General features: G+C 35.1%; 1 protein-coding gene across 1 annotated transcript in view; it reads right to left on the reverse strand.

Annotated features, from left to right (window-relative positions):
• The window catches only part of MALRD1 (MAM and LDL receptor class A domain containing 1), a 759283-nt gene that overhangs the window by 102367 nt on the left and 638432 nt on the right, over nt 1-18484 (reverse strand).

The raw sequence follows: 18484 nt of genomic DNA on the forward strand, positions 1-18484 counted from the left end.
ATGAATAAAAAAATAAAATCTTTAAAAAAAAATAAAAAATCATGTTAACATAGTTTTTCTTCAATTTTTTCTATATTTTATATCCTTTCATTATGTGCTTTTTCTTGACTAACTTTTACAAATTTACTTTTCTGCTTGCTATTTTTCTTACTCTTACTTATGGTTTTTCTTTTCCAGTTATAGAGCCCCCTTTGACATTTCTCCCTTTTTAGATTTTTTATTTAAATTGCAGTTAGTTAACATACAGTATATTATTAGTTTCAAGTGTACAATACAGTGATTCAACACTTCCATACAACACTTGCTGCCATTAGGACAGGTGCATTCTTTAATCCCCATTACCTGTGTCATCCATTCCCCCCCCGCCCCCCCCGCCCCATCCACTGCCTCTCTGGTAACTATCAGTTTATTTTCTATAGTTAAGAGTCAGTTTCTTTGTTTTCCTCTCTCTCTTTCTCCCCCGAACCTTACCACCCCCCACCCCGGCTTTGCTTGTTTGTTTTGTTTCTTAAATTCCACATATGAATGAAATCATATGGTATTTGTTTCTTTCTGATTGCTTATTTCACTTAGCAAAATCTTTAGCTCCATCCACGTCATTGCAAATGGCGAGATTCCATTCTTTTTATGTCTAAGTATTATACAGTTTGTGTTATCTGTGTGTGTGTGTGTGCGCGCGCACATATACATATATTATGTTTCCATAATTTGGCTATTGTAGATAATGCTGCTATAAACATCAGGGTATATGTATTCCTTTGAATTAGTATTTTTGTATTTTTTTAAAGATTTATTTATTTATTCATGAGAGAGAGAGAGAGAGAGAGAGAGAGAGAGGCAGGCAAAGACACAGGCAGAGGGAGAAGCAGGCTCCATGCAGGGATCCCGACGCGTGACTCGATCCAGGGACTCTATCCAGGGACTCCAGGATCACACCCTGGGCCAAAGGCAGGCGCTAAACAGCTGAGCCACCCAGGGATCCCCTATTTTTGTATTCTTTGGGTAAATACCTATTAGTGCAATTTCTGCATCATAGGGTAGTTCTATTTTTAACTTTTTGAGTAAACTCCACACTGCTTTCCAGGGTGGCTATACCAGTTTAAATTCCCACCAGTGATGCAAGAGGGTTCCCCTTTCTCCACATCCATCCTCCTTCTTATATTGTTGATTTTAGCCATTCTGAGAGGTGTGAAGTAATATCTGAAGTTTTCATTTGTATATCCCTGATGATCAGTGATTTTGAACACTTTTTCATGTGTCTGTTGGCCAAGTGTATGTCTTCTTTGGGAAAATGTCTATTCATGCTTTCTGCCCATTTTTTAAATTGAATTATTCATTTGCTGGGTGTTGAGTTTATAAGTTCTTTGTATATTTTGGATACTAATTATTTATCAGATATGTCATTTGCAAATATCTTCCCCCATTGCATTGATTGCCCTTTAGTTTTCTTGATTGTTTCCTTCACTGTGCAAACCCTTTTATTTTGATGAAGTCCCAAAAGTTTATTTTTGCTTTTTTTTCCCTTACCTCTGGAGACATGTCTTGCAAGAAGTTGCTGCAACCAAGTCAAAGCACGTAAAACGTGCTGCCTGCATTCTTCTCTAAGATTTTGATGGATTCCTGTCTCACATTTAGGTCTTTCATCTAGTTTGAATTTATTTTTGTGTATGGTGCAAGAAAATGGCCCAGTTTCATTCTTTTTAATGTTGCTATCCAGTTTTCCCAAAACCATTTGTTGAAGAGACTTTTTTTCCATTGAATATTCCTTCCTGCTTTGTTGAAGATTAATTGACCATATAGTTATGGATTCATTTCTGGGGTTTCTATTCTGTTCTATTGATTGATGTGTCTATATTTGTACCATATTTCACATTAAAAGATGTAAGAAAAAAACATTATCTGGTTTCAAAGGCCATTTGGTGGGGGCATTTTTCATCAGTTTATCTAAGGTTATTTTTGTTTCTTCATAAGTCATTTTTGGTAATTTATTTTTTTCCAAATAATACCTAATTTTAAGTATTTAAAGATTGTTAAGAAATATAGTAATCTCATACTTTGAATAATAGCTACTCTATACTTACATTCTTTTTTTAATCATTGAAATTAATTTTCCTTTTGATTAATTTTTGATAACATGCATTTGATGTATTGTCATATGTGTTTCAGTTCATGAGAAATTATTCTTTTATCTACTTTTATTCTTGTTATACTTTTGTTTTCCCTTTTCATTCTTATTTTATTTTATTTTTTTTTAATTTTATTTATTTATGATAGTCACATAGAGAGAGAGAGAGAGGCAGAGACATAGGCAGAGGGAGAAGCAGGCTCCATGCACCGGGAGCCTGACGTGGGATTCGATCCGGGGTCTCCAGGATCGCGCCCTGGGCCAAAGGCAGGCGCCAAACCGCTGCGCCACCCAGGGATCCCTCATTCTTATTTTAAATTAACTTTTGCCTCATTTTTACTTTGTCTAGTGCTACGGCAGTGTTATTTTTATTATTTTATTCTTGGAAATATTTTCCAACCAATTTTTCTTCAGTCTGTCTGTATGTATCTCTTTAAGCAGCATATAACTGATTATTTTTTTTAAAAAGTAATATAATTGATGGCAATAGATAAGCGATAGGTACTTTTCATCATTTAAATATAATTACTGATGTTTTAATATTCATTTTATTTATTTTGTGCTTCCTGCTTATACTGTTTTTGTTTCATTTTTTTCCTGTTAATATTGAAGTTACACATTTTATTTTTATTCTCTGGTGGTAATCTTTAAGGTTTAAAATATATTCATAGCTTTGAAAGCAGGGACTCAAACAGATATTTTACACCCATGTTCATAGCAGTATTGTTCTCAGTAGCCAAAAGATAGAAGTACTCTCAATGCCCACTGATGTATGAATGGATAAACAAAATTGTGGTAGGTATATCCATACAATAGAATATTATTTAGGCTCAATAGGATGGGAATTTTGATGCATGCTATAACATGGATGAACCTTGAGGCATTATACTAAGTGAAATACAGTCACAGAAGTACAAATACTGTATGATTCCACTTATAAAAGGTTAGAGTACTCAAATTTATAGGAGACAGAAAGTAGGAGGTGGTTGACAAGGGCTGGGAGTAGGGTGAGGAGTTATTATTTAATAGGTAGAGTTTCAGTTTTATTAGATAAAAAGTGTTCTGGTAATGGATAGTGATGCACAACTACTTAACTCTACACTTAAAGGTTGTAAAATGCACATTTAATTTTATATATATTTCGCTGCAGTAAAAATATATTTATATTTATAGACATTATACAAATATAGTATTTCTCAAACAAATCCTAATTTTGGAATGTCTAACTTCTGAAATGAAAAAGAAACTTAGAAAAAAAAAAAAAAAAGAAAAAGAAACTTAGCACATAGGACTATCCTCTTAACTCTCTTCTCTTTAAACTTAGAGCTGCCTAATTACTTGAAACTTCTTTTACAGTTTGTGGATTGTATTTCTTCCTTTAGATTTTTGAGGATCTTTAACATACCTATTTTAAACATATTTTAAATTGCTTTTTAAAATTTTTATTTCACCAGAAGTATACTTCCTAATTGTTGAATTTGCTTACTGTCTCTCTTTTATTATTAGATTTTCTTCTTGCCTTTGAGCTTTATTTTGTGAACTCATCAGGAGTTGGAGTTCTCTCTCATGTTTCTCCCCATGGAATGGTTTTAGGTTACTATTTCTTAGGTTATTCTCCATTGTCAAGGGCTGCCATGATACTACACATCTCTCTTTTTTTTTTTTTTTTTTTTTAGAGTTTTTAAGATAAAATAAATATATTTATTCATGAGAGAAACAGAGAGAGAGAGGGGCAGAGACACAGGCAGAGGCAGAAGCAGGCTCCATGCAGGGAACCCAACGTGGGATTCGATCCTGGGTCTCCAGGATCAGGCCCTGGGCTGAAGGCAGCGCTAAACCGCTGAGCCACCCGGGCTGCCCAATACTACACATCTCAAAAATACAGTTCTTATTCCCATAGGTAGCTTGGTCCAAGTACTAGTTGCAGTGCAATCTGTGTTCCTTGCTATGACAGGCATTTTTCTTCACAAAAGATATAAAGATCAACACTGCAATTGCACTTTTCTTCATCCTGATTTCATAGGTGCAGAATCTTGCTTGCACACCTCATTTCACATGTTCATCCCCCAAAGTGGAAGTACATCTAGTACAGGTTTTTCTACAGGAGTCAGATGTCCAGCTAATTTGTCCTTTCTTTCTTTTTTTTTTTTTTTTAAGATTTTATTTATTTATTCATGAGAGACACACAGAGAGAGGCGGAGACACAGGCAGGGGAGACGCAGGCTTCCTGTAAGGAGGAGCCTGATGTGGGACTTGATCCTGGATCTGGGATCACGCCCTGAGCAGAAGGCAGATGCTCAACCGCTGAGCTACCCAGGCATCCCCAACTTGTCCTTTCTATAGTTCCTTTTATTTGGCTTTAGCCAAATAAGTCTCTGAAATCAAACTCTTCTTACTAAATTTTTACACCTTACTTTTTCATGGCCTATTATTTCTTATAGCTCTGCAGTCATATTTGAGGACCCCAGTCTAGCTCATCCCACTTACTTTTTTTTTTTAAGATTTTATTTATTTATTCATGAGAGACACACACAGAGAGAGACAGAGGGAGAAGCAGGCTCCATGCAGGGAGCCTGATATGGGACTCGATCCCAGGTCTCCAGGATCACACCCTGAGCTGAAGGCAGTGCTAAACCACTGAGCCACCAGAACTGCCCAATCATCCCACTTAATTTGTAGATGAGTTCTATAGAACATACTTCTCAGCACCTAGCCATATCCATTCTTTCCTTCTTCCTTACCTGAGAACCCTGAAACACACCCAGCTGAAAAATTATTAAACCTCTACATTGGATAAGCATGGCTTTGGGGATGTAGTAAAAGTAAGACCCATTTTGTCTTCCATGGTCTTTAAAGCTACAACATATAAATAAAAATTCTAATAGGCCTCATGACTCTCTTAGTCAGTTTAGGTAAATTAGTAATGTGATGGTTACCTTAAATGATAAAAGCATCATTTTGGCAATTTAATTGCTCAATCTTATGTAGTAATCAAAACACCGAACTTAATATTGTGTTTCTTCCCTTCTTTAGCAGGGGCCAGCTTTAGGATGGTTGCCACATTTTGGGAACACATTTTGGGAACTTGGTATTTTCTTTCTCCCTCAGCCTCTCCTCTCCCAACTGCTTCCCGTCCATCTGTTCATCTGTCACTGGAATCTGGGAAGCAGCTGGGTGACATTACTAATTGAGTAGAATATTTTGTCTCCAGGATTTCTGTACTTTTGACCTACTTTCTAGGGGAGGCATGCAGTTCTTATCCAGTGCCCCAGCTACTGTTCCACTGTGCCTTGCTACTGTAGGGCAACAGCCACCACCAAACACCTCTAGACATCTCATATGCATGACAAACTCTAGTCCTATGAGCTCTTACAACTACAAAAACTACATTAGTGCTCTCTGAGAAGTCTCTTTGAGGCCAATCTTACTGCTCCTTGAGGAACAGCGTGGGACTCAGCATGGCCAAGAAATCTTCAGAAATCAACACCTTCAAAAGTCCTCCCTCAACACTTTTAATAGCCTCAATGTTGAACAAGTTGTCTAAAACTCAGTATCTTTTAACTTGATATTCTTACTGATTTTTACCTCTTAATCCAAAGTTCCCCCGAATAACATACTACATTTCTTAGAAAAATGAGATATATGTGAAAATTATTATGTGAGAATCTGGTTAAGCTCCTTTTTCCTATCTGATTTTGTTTGTTGTGGTTTTTGTTTTGTTTTGTTCTTGTGTTTTTTTGTTTTTTGTTTTTGAGTTGTCTAGGAAGGGGTTATGATGAAGTAACAAATTTAGACTTCAAATTTAGGAAAATCACATATTTAGTTTTGGGCTCCTTGAACATGTGAAATGATGTCAATAATCATTTATCTCTAGACTTTTTAAAGAAAAATAATTTTTCATTAGGTTTTAATTTAACAAGACCCAGGTATCTTCTACTAGAAGCTAAACTGGGCTTTCTAATTGATACATATACTTAGAGAGGTTCAGAGCCAAAGTCAGTCTGCTGACTCAGACCTCTTTCTATGCCCTAATCTATGGCCTGAGAGAAAAATGCTAAGGACTGCATCCTTATCTCTGTTCCTTTGTTGGCTTTCTGTTGGGGTTAGCCAATGGAATACAGAAGCTGGAGTCTGAATGGTTGTAGAGAAAATTTGAATATGTTTTGTCTGTTTCCTCCAGCTTCTCTGTCAGGGCAGTTGTATCCCTGCCCAACTACCCTAGAAGCTTGAACTCCCCCTCCCCCCACAAACACATACATAGCTCTCACTGGGAACTGGTTATCCGTGATCCACCCCTTGTCTCTCCAATTTAGGCTTTCCACTGCTGCTAGTCCCTTAGAGTCTCAACATCCCTTGTCATTACTTTAATGTTGCCTATACTGTCTTTAAATAAGTATTATTGAAAGTTTTGTTGTGTTAGCCATCCGGAGTGAATTATTTTTCCTGCTGGGTCCCTTACTAACACTGCTATATAAGTATTAAATGTAGCCTGGAAAGAACTTCTAATTCTAAGCCTAGTCTTCCTTTCCTTGAACTGCACAGTATTTCATTAAACTTGATTTTCAGTGACAAAGTTTTATATATTGTCATGTTTTATCATAAAAACAAAGAAACTTGACAAAATACTTGTCAGTATGGGTATATATGTGTTCACTAGGGTGATTTATCCTGGTGAACAATATATTGCAAAAATAATATATACCATTTATCAACATATACCTTTTTACGTTCATAGCTTGTATTCCCTCAGCATCATAAAATGCATACATAGCCAACAGGACAATAAATGCATAATTATTTACCTTGTTACAGAGAAATCTCTTATAATATCCCTTTTAATTCCAACAAAATGGAAAACAATAATATATGGAAAGCCTCATTTCCTATATTGAAATTTTTTTTAAACTAGACAGATTTTCATTCTGATATTCTAAAAAGAAAATAATGTTTTTCAATTTTATCTACAAAGGAAAAAATGCAATTATTATAAGATATTTATTACAAAATTAGAATTCTCCATATATATTCAGAAAGCATGCCCCATTGGTCCTCAACATTATTAGACAGCAGTGACATTAAAATGAAAAGATTTGCTGTAAAGTGATCTTACATGCTTTACTCTGGATCCTCAAGCAGTAGATTTAAAAGGGATGCATTACTCTGTTCAGTACCAAAATGCATGTTCTCTCCTTTTATCTTTTTCTTGCTGCTCCTAGTGGCATCTGCTATAATGCTTTTGTGTGTTCAGTTCTTGCCCCACACATAGAGAATGAAAAGGCAAATGTAAATTCTATCGACACATCACTGTAATTTTTAGAAAATTATTTTTCTATATTGTGCGTTAGACTTTCCAGGTTTTGTATGTGTGTCTCTCATAATTCATTATTCTTCTAAAAATGGTAAATAGAAGGATAATATGGATCTAGAGATTTATAGATTACATAAAATCTAACCACTGACCACGAATTGTCATAATTTAATATTAAACTTGAAGACATAAACAATTCCCATTACCTCCTTCTTCCTCTTAGTGGACTTAAGGAAAATAAACTAAGTCTATGAAGAAAACAAAAAGCAGCCCTACATCTCAGAGGTGTATAGATGGACAGCAGATTAAAGCAATGGCAAACATAAACTAAGGCTTTCAGAGGATAAGAAAAGGCCCACAGGGGTTTCAAAATTAAAATGCATTGAACTACTTAGATCTGTCAACATTTCGCTAGTAAGAAGGATAGGTTCAAAAAGTTCTACCTCATTTGCTAGATTTTGCTTCTGTATGGCAGAGATCAGCCACCTAGCAACAGCACAAAAGATTCTACTCAGACATAGTTAAACTCATGCTGGCTGAGCAGGAAGAAAAGCTATGTAGGATCAGGGCAGAGCTGGATGGCCTGCGGTTCCAGTGCCACTAGGGAGCCTGGTTTGGGAAATTGGGAAATTCATTTTGAGGAATGACTTTTTGTCAGCATTCTTCAAGGCTCAGGTCTCTGAGTGGCTCCATTGGGCTTGCTTCTCTCTTCCATTCAAGAGTACGTTGGACACATACACACACCACATACAGCAAAGAAAGAAAAGATGTCATTTCCAAACAACTGCTACTCTGTTAAAGCTCAGTTGTGCACATGCTAGAAAAACTAATAAAATAAAAATTATATAGATTAAGAGGAAACATTTTCCTATGCAGCTCTTTTAGGATCAGTGAGGTAGTGAGGTTTTTCAGGTTACTAATCCTGATAATATAGACAGCTATCTCTTGTTCTCTCTTTTAAAGCAAGTCTTTTGGCATTAGATACTGCCCCAGAAATAACCCACTACTTTTCTTCCAGGAGGAAAGAAATATCTACTTAACAGTCAGGTCATACCAGAGACTTTGGAAAATATCTGGATCACAAATCCCTGTCACCAATGACCACTATACGAAATCTGGGCCATGGCCTTCCTTGCAGAATGCCCTCCCTGGATGAGTCAACAGGTCATTCAAGAGGCACTTACATCAAATTGTCAAAGCAATGCAGTTTTCAGCTGTGAAAACTTATGCCTGGCATGAAAAATCTAAACACAATTTAACAGTTAAGTCTACAGACACGTCACAACACTTTTTTTTCTGGGAAAGGAACAGAGAAGGAAAATTAGGTATTACTGTGCTTTTCATTTTCATGACTCTTTTGGCACATGTGATTGGAGAAGGATTGAGCTTTGGGAGTGAGGCAGGGAGGGAGGTTTGGTGAGAGGTTACTTGCTTCATCTTCAATCACATTCCTAGTCTGTCTGGCTTGTTTGGCTCTGCATGAGGCAGAAAGTATGTAATACTTTCTGACAACAAGGGAGAAAAACCAAGGGACAGGCACATTTATCTTGGAGACACTGTTAAAAGCAGCCAGTAGGCTCTGCCTTTTACTGTAAACAAGGTTATTATTTTTTAAATACTGTAACTACTTTAAGGTCTCCTTAACAAAATGCATTTCTAAGTTACAGAAGCAGTGTTTGTTAAAATGAAAAGGGAGAAACTGAAATATGAAATTGCCCTATCTCCCAAAGCCAGTTTTCTTTCTAGAGAGGTCACTTACAACCAACACTTTGATGTATACACTGCTAGACTTGTTTTTCATTTTTTACGTACACTCACATTTACACGTCTTCTCTTCCCATAGAAATTTAATATTGGAACTTGCATTTTTCACCTAACAATGTAGATACATTTCTATGTCAGGATTTATATTTTCCATCCTAAAAAAATTATTTATTTATTTATTTATTATTTATTTAAAATATATTATTTATTTTTCATGAGAAACACAGAGAGAGAGGCAGAGACACAGACAGAGGGAGAAGCAGGCTCCCTGCAGGGAGTCCAATGTGTGACTCAATCCCTGGGCCCCAGGATCACTCCCTGAGCTGAAGGCAGGGGCTCAACTGCTGAGCCATCCAGGTGTCCCTATATTTTCCATTTAAAAAATGGTTGTATAAAACCACATTACACTTTTCTGAACTTGTTTGTTTTCAAAATAGTACCATAGGGGTGCCTGAATGGCTCAGTTAAATATCTGCCTTCTGCTCATATCATGATCCCAGGGTCCTGGGGCTTGTCCCTCTCCCCCTGCCTCTTCCTCTGCTTGTGCTCTGTCTCTCGGTCTCTGTCTCTCTCTCTCCTTCGCAAATAAATAAAATCTTTTTTTAAAACCAGTACTATACTATACCAATTTTAGCACATTTTCCTATCTATTTCTTGTTAATACTCAGTAGGCTAGATTCCTAGACCAGAGATTCCTGAGTTAAACAGTGATAACACCTTGAATGGGTATTTCCACTTCGTCTTTCCTAAAAGTTTCTTTCCCTAAGAATTGTATATTTTGTTTCCTAAATAATACAGATTTATAGTCCCATAATCTATGTATAAAAGTGCCAGTGTTTTTCTACATGCTCACAAATAGTGGTTATTACTAATTTTTTTGTCACCTTAATAGGTAAAACTGGGATTTCAAAGGTTTACTTTGCATTTACATATTAATGGCGGTTGAACTTTTTTCAGGTATGTGTTGAGCATTTATATTCCTTCTTCTGTGAATAATCTTTGTTTGTTGTTTATTACTTTGAAGGAATACTATATATAAATAATTAATGTTATAATTAATCCCTGTCTATATTATGTGCTGCATATCTTTCTTGTGGCCTATTACTGTGTTATTAAAAATACGTGATGTCTTTCACCATACTGTAGTTTTAATTGTTTGATAACTATCCATATGATCACATTTTCAAATTTGTTCATCTTTTCTCTTATGGCTGCTGGTAAACTTATAAATGGTGTCTATACTTCAAGATTTAAAAAAGAGTTCTTTATTCTGTATTTTCTCTAAAAAATTTTACAATTTTAACCTGTTCATACCTTTATTAAATCTGGAATTAATTCCTTGTGTAAAATGTCAATAATAATTTGTATTCTAAATAAATGGGTAACCAGTTGTCCTAATACCAATTATTACTAGTCTAATCCATCCATTCTCATCAACTTGAAATGTGCCGGTCTTATCCCAATTTCACATAGCTACATTAACCTATTTGCAGAATCTTTATTCTGTTGCAATAGCCTCTTTGTCTATGTCTGTCCTGGCTCCCCAGTGTATATTACCATGACTTTGTAGCATACTTTAATATCAAGTACAACAAATATATATATTTTTTAAAGATCTAATTTTTTTAATTTAATTTTATTTTATTTATGATAGGCACACAGTGAGAGAGAGAGAGACAGAGACACAGGCAGAGGGAGAAGCAGGCTCCATGCACCAGAAGCCCGATGTGGGATTCGATCCCAGGTCTCCAGGATCACGCCCTGGGCCAAAGGCAGGCGCTAAACCGCTGCGCCACCCAGGGATCCCAAGTACAACAAATATTAATTCTTAAGTTTGCCTTTAAATATTATACTTATGTTTCCAGGTAACCATTAAAATTCACTGGTGTATTTGAAAAACAAACAAAAATCTAAAACACTGAAAATGTTCTTTGGTGTCTACACTGCTAAATATTGCTAACTCTAGGAAATAAGTTTATCTATTTCTTTTTCCTATCTATGTAATCAAGTCCTTTGCAGTTTTCTGTGTGTGAGTCTTCAACATTTACTGTTAAGTGTAGGCCTGTATGTATTATAAAAATTACTGCTATTTCAGAATATAGTTTAGTTTTTTTAAATAGACACATTTAAATTTTTGGAAGCGAGAGACTACATCTTTGACTTTTAAAATTTCTACTATATCATTCAATCTACTCAACTTTCATACCTCCTCTTCTTGGGACAATTTTGGTAATTTATATTTCACCAGAAAATTATTTCTTCCATGTGTTGGACTTGAAAAACAGACATCCGCATGGTCTCTCAGGCTTATAGCATAAAAGATATCTAAATGCCCTCGTCTTTAAATTGACTTTTTGAAATTTTGAAGTGATTTTCATTTACAAAACATTTAAGTTTTTTTTTACGAATATTTGTTAGTCCTTAGCACATAAGTACTGTGTTTGAAAAATAACAGAGGCCATGATCTTAAATTTTGATGGTTTGTTCTGTATTCCATCTCATAAAGAACTATTGTTGGTTGCTATAGAGATGATTTTGATGATATCACATAAAAAATTGGAGAACAGATTATTAATGCTTCCCATTTAGATACATTTAAAAAATGTTAAGTAAATAAAACAATTATGAATTATTTATTTCAGCAATAGAGAAGCCCTTTTCAGTTCACAGCTCCATGGTAGCAGAGGATGTTAGTTTCTTAGTGAGTATCAATTTTTCTCTTCCTCCTTTTAGAAAAAGATTAAGTAATTCATTCAAAGTCATGGCATTAGTAAGTAGTGGATGGAGTTCATACCTAAACTCAGATTTTACCTGTTTTTAGATTCATATCCCAGACTTCTTTTGTGCATTGTACACAGGATAGGACTCACATGCATGTGGGTTCAGGTTAAGGTCTGGAGAGGAGGGTCTACGTGGGTTGGCACATAAAAGATGAATTGATAATTTTTTTTAGGTAACCCAGTGGGAAAGTATAAAATTACAAAAAGGGACAACATGAACACCCAAAGGAATAAAAGTGCATAGTGTGTTTTAAAAAGTAGCAAATAGCCAAGTGCAAATAAAGCTTAGTTCTAGATTTTCTGTAGGCATTTGATTCATATCTCTACTCACAGAATCTTGCAACCATATAACCATGAGCTACCTAGTCAAATCTCTGAAGAGGAAACATGCCACAGTGATTGAGCTTGGCCAAAAGACTTAGTTTTGAATCTGAACTCCACCATTTATTTATTTATCCTTCCTTCCTTCCTTCCTTCCTTCCTTCCTTCCTTCCTTCCTTCCTTCCTCCTACCTAGTTTTGTGTACATACACAGTTGTCTCTGAATGCTAATTTTATAATCCCCAACCTTAGTGAATTGTTTTCAATTTTTTAATTATTTTTTATGATTTTTCCTAGGGTTCTTCTGGGAGACTATCATGATAATTTAACTTCTTTATTAATTTTTTTGAGAGAATCTCAAGCAGACTCCACACTGAGCTTAGAGCCTGATATAGGGCTTGATCTCAGGACTGTGATCATGACCTGAGCTGAAATCAAGAGTTGGATGCTTAACTGACTGAACCATCCAGGTGCCCCTTTATTAATTTTTTTCTTTCTTTTTTTCTTTTCTTTTTTTTTTTTTTTTTCTCAAATGTTACTGCCTACTACCTCCCATTTGATATTAAATACCAAAGAGGATGGAGGTCATATATGCCTACATTCCTAATCTTAATGGTAATGTCTCTCATAATTTTCTATCAAGTAGAATGCTGAATTTGAGAATAAGGATTTATACTAGTTGGATACCAATTCATATTTTCATTAGTACTTTTTAAAATTTTTTTATTATTAATTTTATTTTTTTATTTTTAAAAATTTATTTATTTATTCATGAGAGACACAGAGAGAAAGAGAGGCAGAGACACAGGCAGAGGGAGAAGCAGGCTCCATGCAGGCAACCTGACATGGGACTCGATCCTGGGTCTCCAGGATCATGCCCTGGACTGAACGTGGCGCTAAACCACTAAGCCACCCAGGCTGCCCCCCACCCCCTTTAAAAAAAAATCAGGAATGGCAATTGAATTTTGTCAAAGACTTTTTTTGCAACTCTGGAGATGATCACAATGGATTTCTTTGTTTCTTTGCTTTCAGAAGTCTAATATTAGACAATATCTTTCCTTATTATTTGGTCTTTTTCCCTAGAGACCATGAGGAGAGGTGTGTATGTGTGTGTGTGTGTATACACATGCATGCATATAGATAGATAATATTAGGCAAAATACCTATTCCTCCCATTCTTTTTTTTTAAGATTTTATTTATTTATTCATGAGAGACACAGAGAGAGAGAGAGAGAGGCAGAGACACAGGCAGAGGGAGAAGCAGGCTCCATGCAGGAAGCCTGATGTGGGACTCAATCCTGGGACCGCAGGATCATGCCCTGAGCTGAAGGTAGATGCTCAACCACTGAGGCACCCAGGTCTCCCCTATTCCTCCCATTCTTGAAGCAGTATATTTTTCTTCATTTTGAAGTCTCATTTTTAGTAGGATATGTCTTGGAGTTTCTGGCTTTGTATTAAATTTACCAGGTAACTTCTGGCCCTTTTATCATGAAAATTCATTCTTCTTTCATTTCTGAATATTTTCTGAATATTCATTTCTGAATATTTTCTTGGATTACAGCTTTACGTATTTGTTCCATTCCATTGTCTTGTTTTCCTCTTTAGAGACTCCAGTTATATACATTTTTTTTAAGATTCTATTTATTTATTCATGAGAGACAGACAGAGAGAGAGAGAGAGAGAGAGAGAGAGGCAGAGACATAGGCAGAGGGAGAAGCAGGCTCCATGCAGGGAGCCTGACATGGAACTCCATCCCAGGTCTCCAGGATCACGCCCTGGGCAGGAGGTGGTGCTAAACTGCTGAGCCACCCGGGCTGCCCTATATACATTCTTTATCTTCCATTTCAACTACTTTCTCTTTGGATATTTATAATTTATCTCCTTTTTATTCCCTTGCTTATTTTTCCAACTTTGTTCAGAATTCTTTAATAGATTTAATTTGAATCTATCCTCTCTTGGGAGAATGTTATAACTTAGTCTTTTTTTTCCACCCTATTTCCTTCCTGGCTTTAATCAATTCTTATTTTAATCTTATTGTTTTATTATCCATTTGTACTTAGACTTTAAAATCTCAATTAAGTTTTACCTCCCCCTTATTTCCCTAAATTTAACTGAATTAATAGTTAATTCAGTTTGGAGTCAGGGTCTTAGATCACTTTTCTTTTTTGCTCCATGTTTGTTTTTGTTTTGTTTTGTTTTTGATGGGGAGAAGGAAAGTGTTCATAAGCTTATTTTAATATATTTTTTTAAATTTATTCATGATAGACATAAAGAGAGAGAGAGAGGCAGAGACACAGGCAGAGGGAGAAGCAGGCTCCATGCAGGGAGCCCGATGCGGGACTCGATCCCGGGACTTGAGGATCGCGCCCTGGGCCAAAGGCAGGCACTAAACCACTGAACCACCCAGGGATCCCCTGAATTTTATTTTAAACAGTGGCTTTTTATAGGCGGAAAACTTATCTCTTCAAGCCCAGTGTGGAAGAGTTGAGGTAGTTTATATGATTCCTGGTTTAAGCGCACCTTCTCCTATCATTGTAGCAAAGTAGAGTTTCTTTAATGGATATTTTTCTATTTTGGTATCCATCCATTCTGTCCTATAAACTGGAGTGATTTTTGTTTTTGATATAATGAGCATATAATATCCTCACTCAGTATACTGCTTGCTACTATTTACAAAGTCCCCAACAGTTCCTTTGTGACTGGAAATTTGGACCATGGTAGGTCATTTGCTCATATCTTAATAGATTTTAGGTACAAATTTAAAAGTACTGCCACTTTTCCTTGAAATTACAGGACTTTCCCTTTGTATTCATTAATTTATACTTCATTCAGTTATTATTCAAATAGCTCCTACAATGTCAAGTATATATTAGATACTATTCATGAAAAGGTGTGGAAAATATGACTCTTATTTTCTGTGACAATAGTCTTTAAAATTTTGCCCACACATTCTGTCTTTAATATTTAGAGATTCCAATTTCCATTTTCCAATTTTCCATTTTCAATTATCCTTAAACTGATATTTTTATTCCATTTTCTAGCAAATATTTATCCTAACTTAATATATTTTATATTTACATCCTTTAAATATGTTTTCAATCTTTTTTGCAACAAAGATATGAAAATAGTTTATTTTTTAAAAATTTTCAGTGGCCATGGTTGTTCAAGTCTTATTCTTACAAATAAAAGTAGTAAAAACTGGACAAAATAAATTTTGATAGTCATAAAGAATAGTTTTAATCGGAAATATATATCTTCACAGCATAGGACAGGTTTTCAATTGGTAGTTTAGTGAAACCAATACTTGTTAAATAACAGAATGAGGGAAGCAATAGAGGAGCCCAGAAGGAGGAATAAGGCATTCTCTCTGGTTGCTCTGGGAAAGGCTTCTCAGAGAAATTGCCATTTATATTGGACCTAAAGGATTAAAAGGCACCTTTTGGCAAATAAGGTAGAAACATAAAATTTTAAGTAGAGGGAACTGTGTATACAAATCTTAGAGAAAGAGAAGAATATGGCCTGTCTAGGCAACAGGTATTTTTGCACATGATAAATCTGTAATGAATATGAGATATCCAAATGAAATCTGCTGCCTTATTGGCAAGTGAATTTAAGAATGTAGCATCTAGTGGGATAGGGTAGCTGTTGATAAATTGTATTCAAAGTCTATAAATTAACTCAAGCTTTAATATTTTTCTGCCTATCTTCACTATGTGAGCTCATATATACATATATGAAGTATATAATAAATTTATATATATGTATATGTATGATAATATATGTGTATATATTATATACAAACATATGTGCATTAATTTGATATTGTTTTCTATTTCTTTCTTTTAGCCTTGATGACTTGATTTTTTTCCCTTGTAACCTCTTTCCTGCCCTTTGGAATTTATATTTCATAGCTCAGTCTATTTTTCAAGCAAACATATTTATATACCAAAATAATATAATAACCAAGCCTTCTTAGGTGAAGAATAATTTCCCTCCTTTGGCTCATGGTTCACATCTTCGGTCCTCAGACATACCACCCTGTTGGTGGTCCTCAAGTAATGGAAAACCATGGTTTGCCTAGTAGTGTCTACTGTTGTGGATAATGATAAGCTTCCAGCAACTCACATGATCTTTTTTAAAAGTCTCTCTTGGGGATCCTTGGGTGGCTCAGTGGTTTAGTGCCTGCTTTTGGCCCAGGGCGTGATCCTGGAGTCCCGCGATCAAGTCCCACATTGAGTTCCCTGCATGGAGCCTGCTTCTCCCTCTGCCCGTGTCTCTGCTTCTCTCTTTCTCTGTGTCTCTCATGAATAAATAAATAAAATCTTTAAAAAAATAAAAATAAAAGTCTCTCTTGTCTATGATGATAGATAAAAATTGAATGTCCTTTCTTAAGGAACCTTAGGTCCTAAGAGAAAATCCAAAGGCTCTGGTTATGTCCTCCTTTTTGATACCATGAAGTTCTTATATTCACAATGCCAAGGTGAGAAAAGGGCTTTGTTTTTCTGTCATTACTTCTTTGGGTGACAAAGACCACAAATTCTCACACTTGAGAATGACAGGAGTTTGACATAAAGCCAGTATCCTTCCATAGTGCTTTATATGTACTCTAAACCTTTGCATTCTGAAGCCACCCTCGTTTAACTTTAAATCAAAAAGAATACCAGTGTGTGACAAATGACCTGGATACAAAATTTAATTGGAAATGAATTTGAAACTAAATGCAACTAGAAATAAATTACGTGTTATCTTGCATTTCAGTAAGATGTGTTATGCTTAAAGAATTGTGCAACGACAAGTCAAAGGATGGATGTTACAAGATTATTTGTGAAAGCAAATATTTAATAAAGAAACTAAACCATTAATAGGATTAATGAGGTTATTTAAATGATGTCTAACTCTACATTAAATATTGTAGACTACACAGCATAAAAAAGGATGTTATAATAGTTCTGATGGCTAGTTTTCCTGTAGTATCTTTTGTATGTCAAACATGGTACCAAGTGTCTCACATATATTAACCCCTTTAAGTCTCAAAATTACCCTATGACATAGGTGCTATTATCTTCTTCAGTTTGCCAAATAAGAAGCTGAAATAATTAGATAAAGATATTTACTCAAAGCTACACAGCCAGTGCGTGATGGATCTAGAACCAAACGTACTGACATGGAAGAACAGAACAATATTTTATGAAGAGAAAAAAAAAAACATAAGGTACAAAGTGAATGTGTAAAGTATAATTTACATTTCTGTAAGAAACAAATGTGTGCTTGTTGGAAACCTGTGTTAGTAAAAGGAAAACCATACTGAAGTAGATAGAAACCATAATACTACACAGTGGGATTTAGATGTTCGGGTTTCTACTTTTTGCATGATATACTACTGTATGCCTTCTAAAAGTTTATTATAATATACATATGTTTATTTTTGCAGTTCATGGTTTTAAAGTAATTAGAATTTGAATATATTCAAATATATATTATATATTATTTTCCATATTATTATATATTATAATATGGAAAAAAACCTTAAGTCATTCTTCACACCAATGTGGAAAAGAAACATTACAAACCTTTGTTTATACTGATAATGATTAGTTATTTAAGTATTTGAAAAATACTATTTACCATCAAAAATACTATTTTAAAATTTCTTTCTACATTTTGCTGCAGTGATTTCCTTCCTCCAGTCCCTTTGCCTCTTAATCCTCTCATTGCATTTTTCCCCCATGTTAGTTTTCTCATGTGAGAGAAACACATTTCAGACGTCACCATCTGGATATCCATTTTTAAAGTTTATTTAAGTACCAGAGGATGTTGCCCAGAACGCAAAACTCTTCCTGCTTAGATGAGACTAGCTATAGTCCGAGAGAGCTCTTTTGTCTGGCATGGTTAGAGAGGACAAAAACACAAACCTCCTTACTGTAAACAGTTGACACTATACAACAGTATCTACTCAGCTGACATTCGATAGACATTATTTATGGCATCATTCTCCATTATTTTAGGAGATTTTTAAAAATTAATACTGTGTATCCTGTCTTTCCATCAACCTACAGTTTGTGACAAATTAATTTCCGTGGAAACTGATACAGGGAATGTGTAATTTGTTGAGATGTTGTGAAATAAATTATGTAATGAAATAGACAAAACACGTAGAGACACCCATTGATAATTCGCTTTCAACAAT

The sequence above is a fragment of the Canis aureus genome, chromosome 5, assembly GCF_053574225.1.
Source record: "Canis aureus isolate CA01 chromosome 5, VMU_Caureus_v.1.0, whole genome shotgun sequence".
In the NCBI taxonomy this organism is placed as follows: Eukaryota; Metazoa; Chordata; class Mammalia; order Carnivora; family Canidae; genus Canis; species Canis aureus.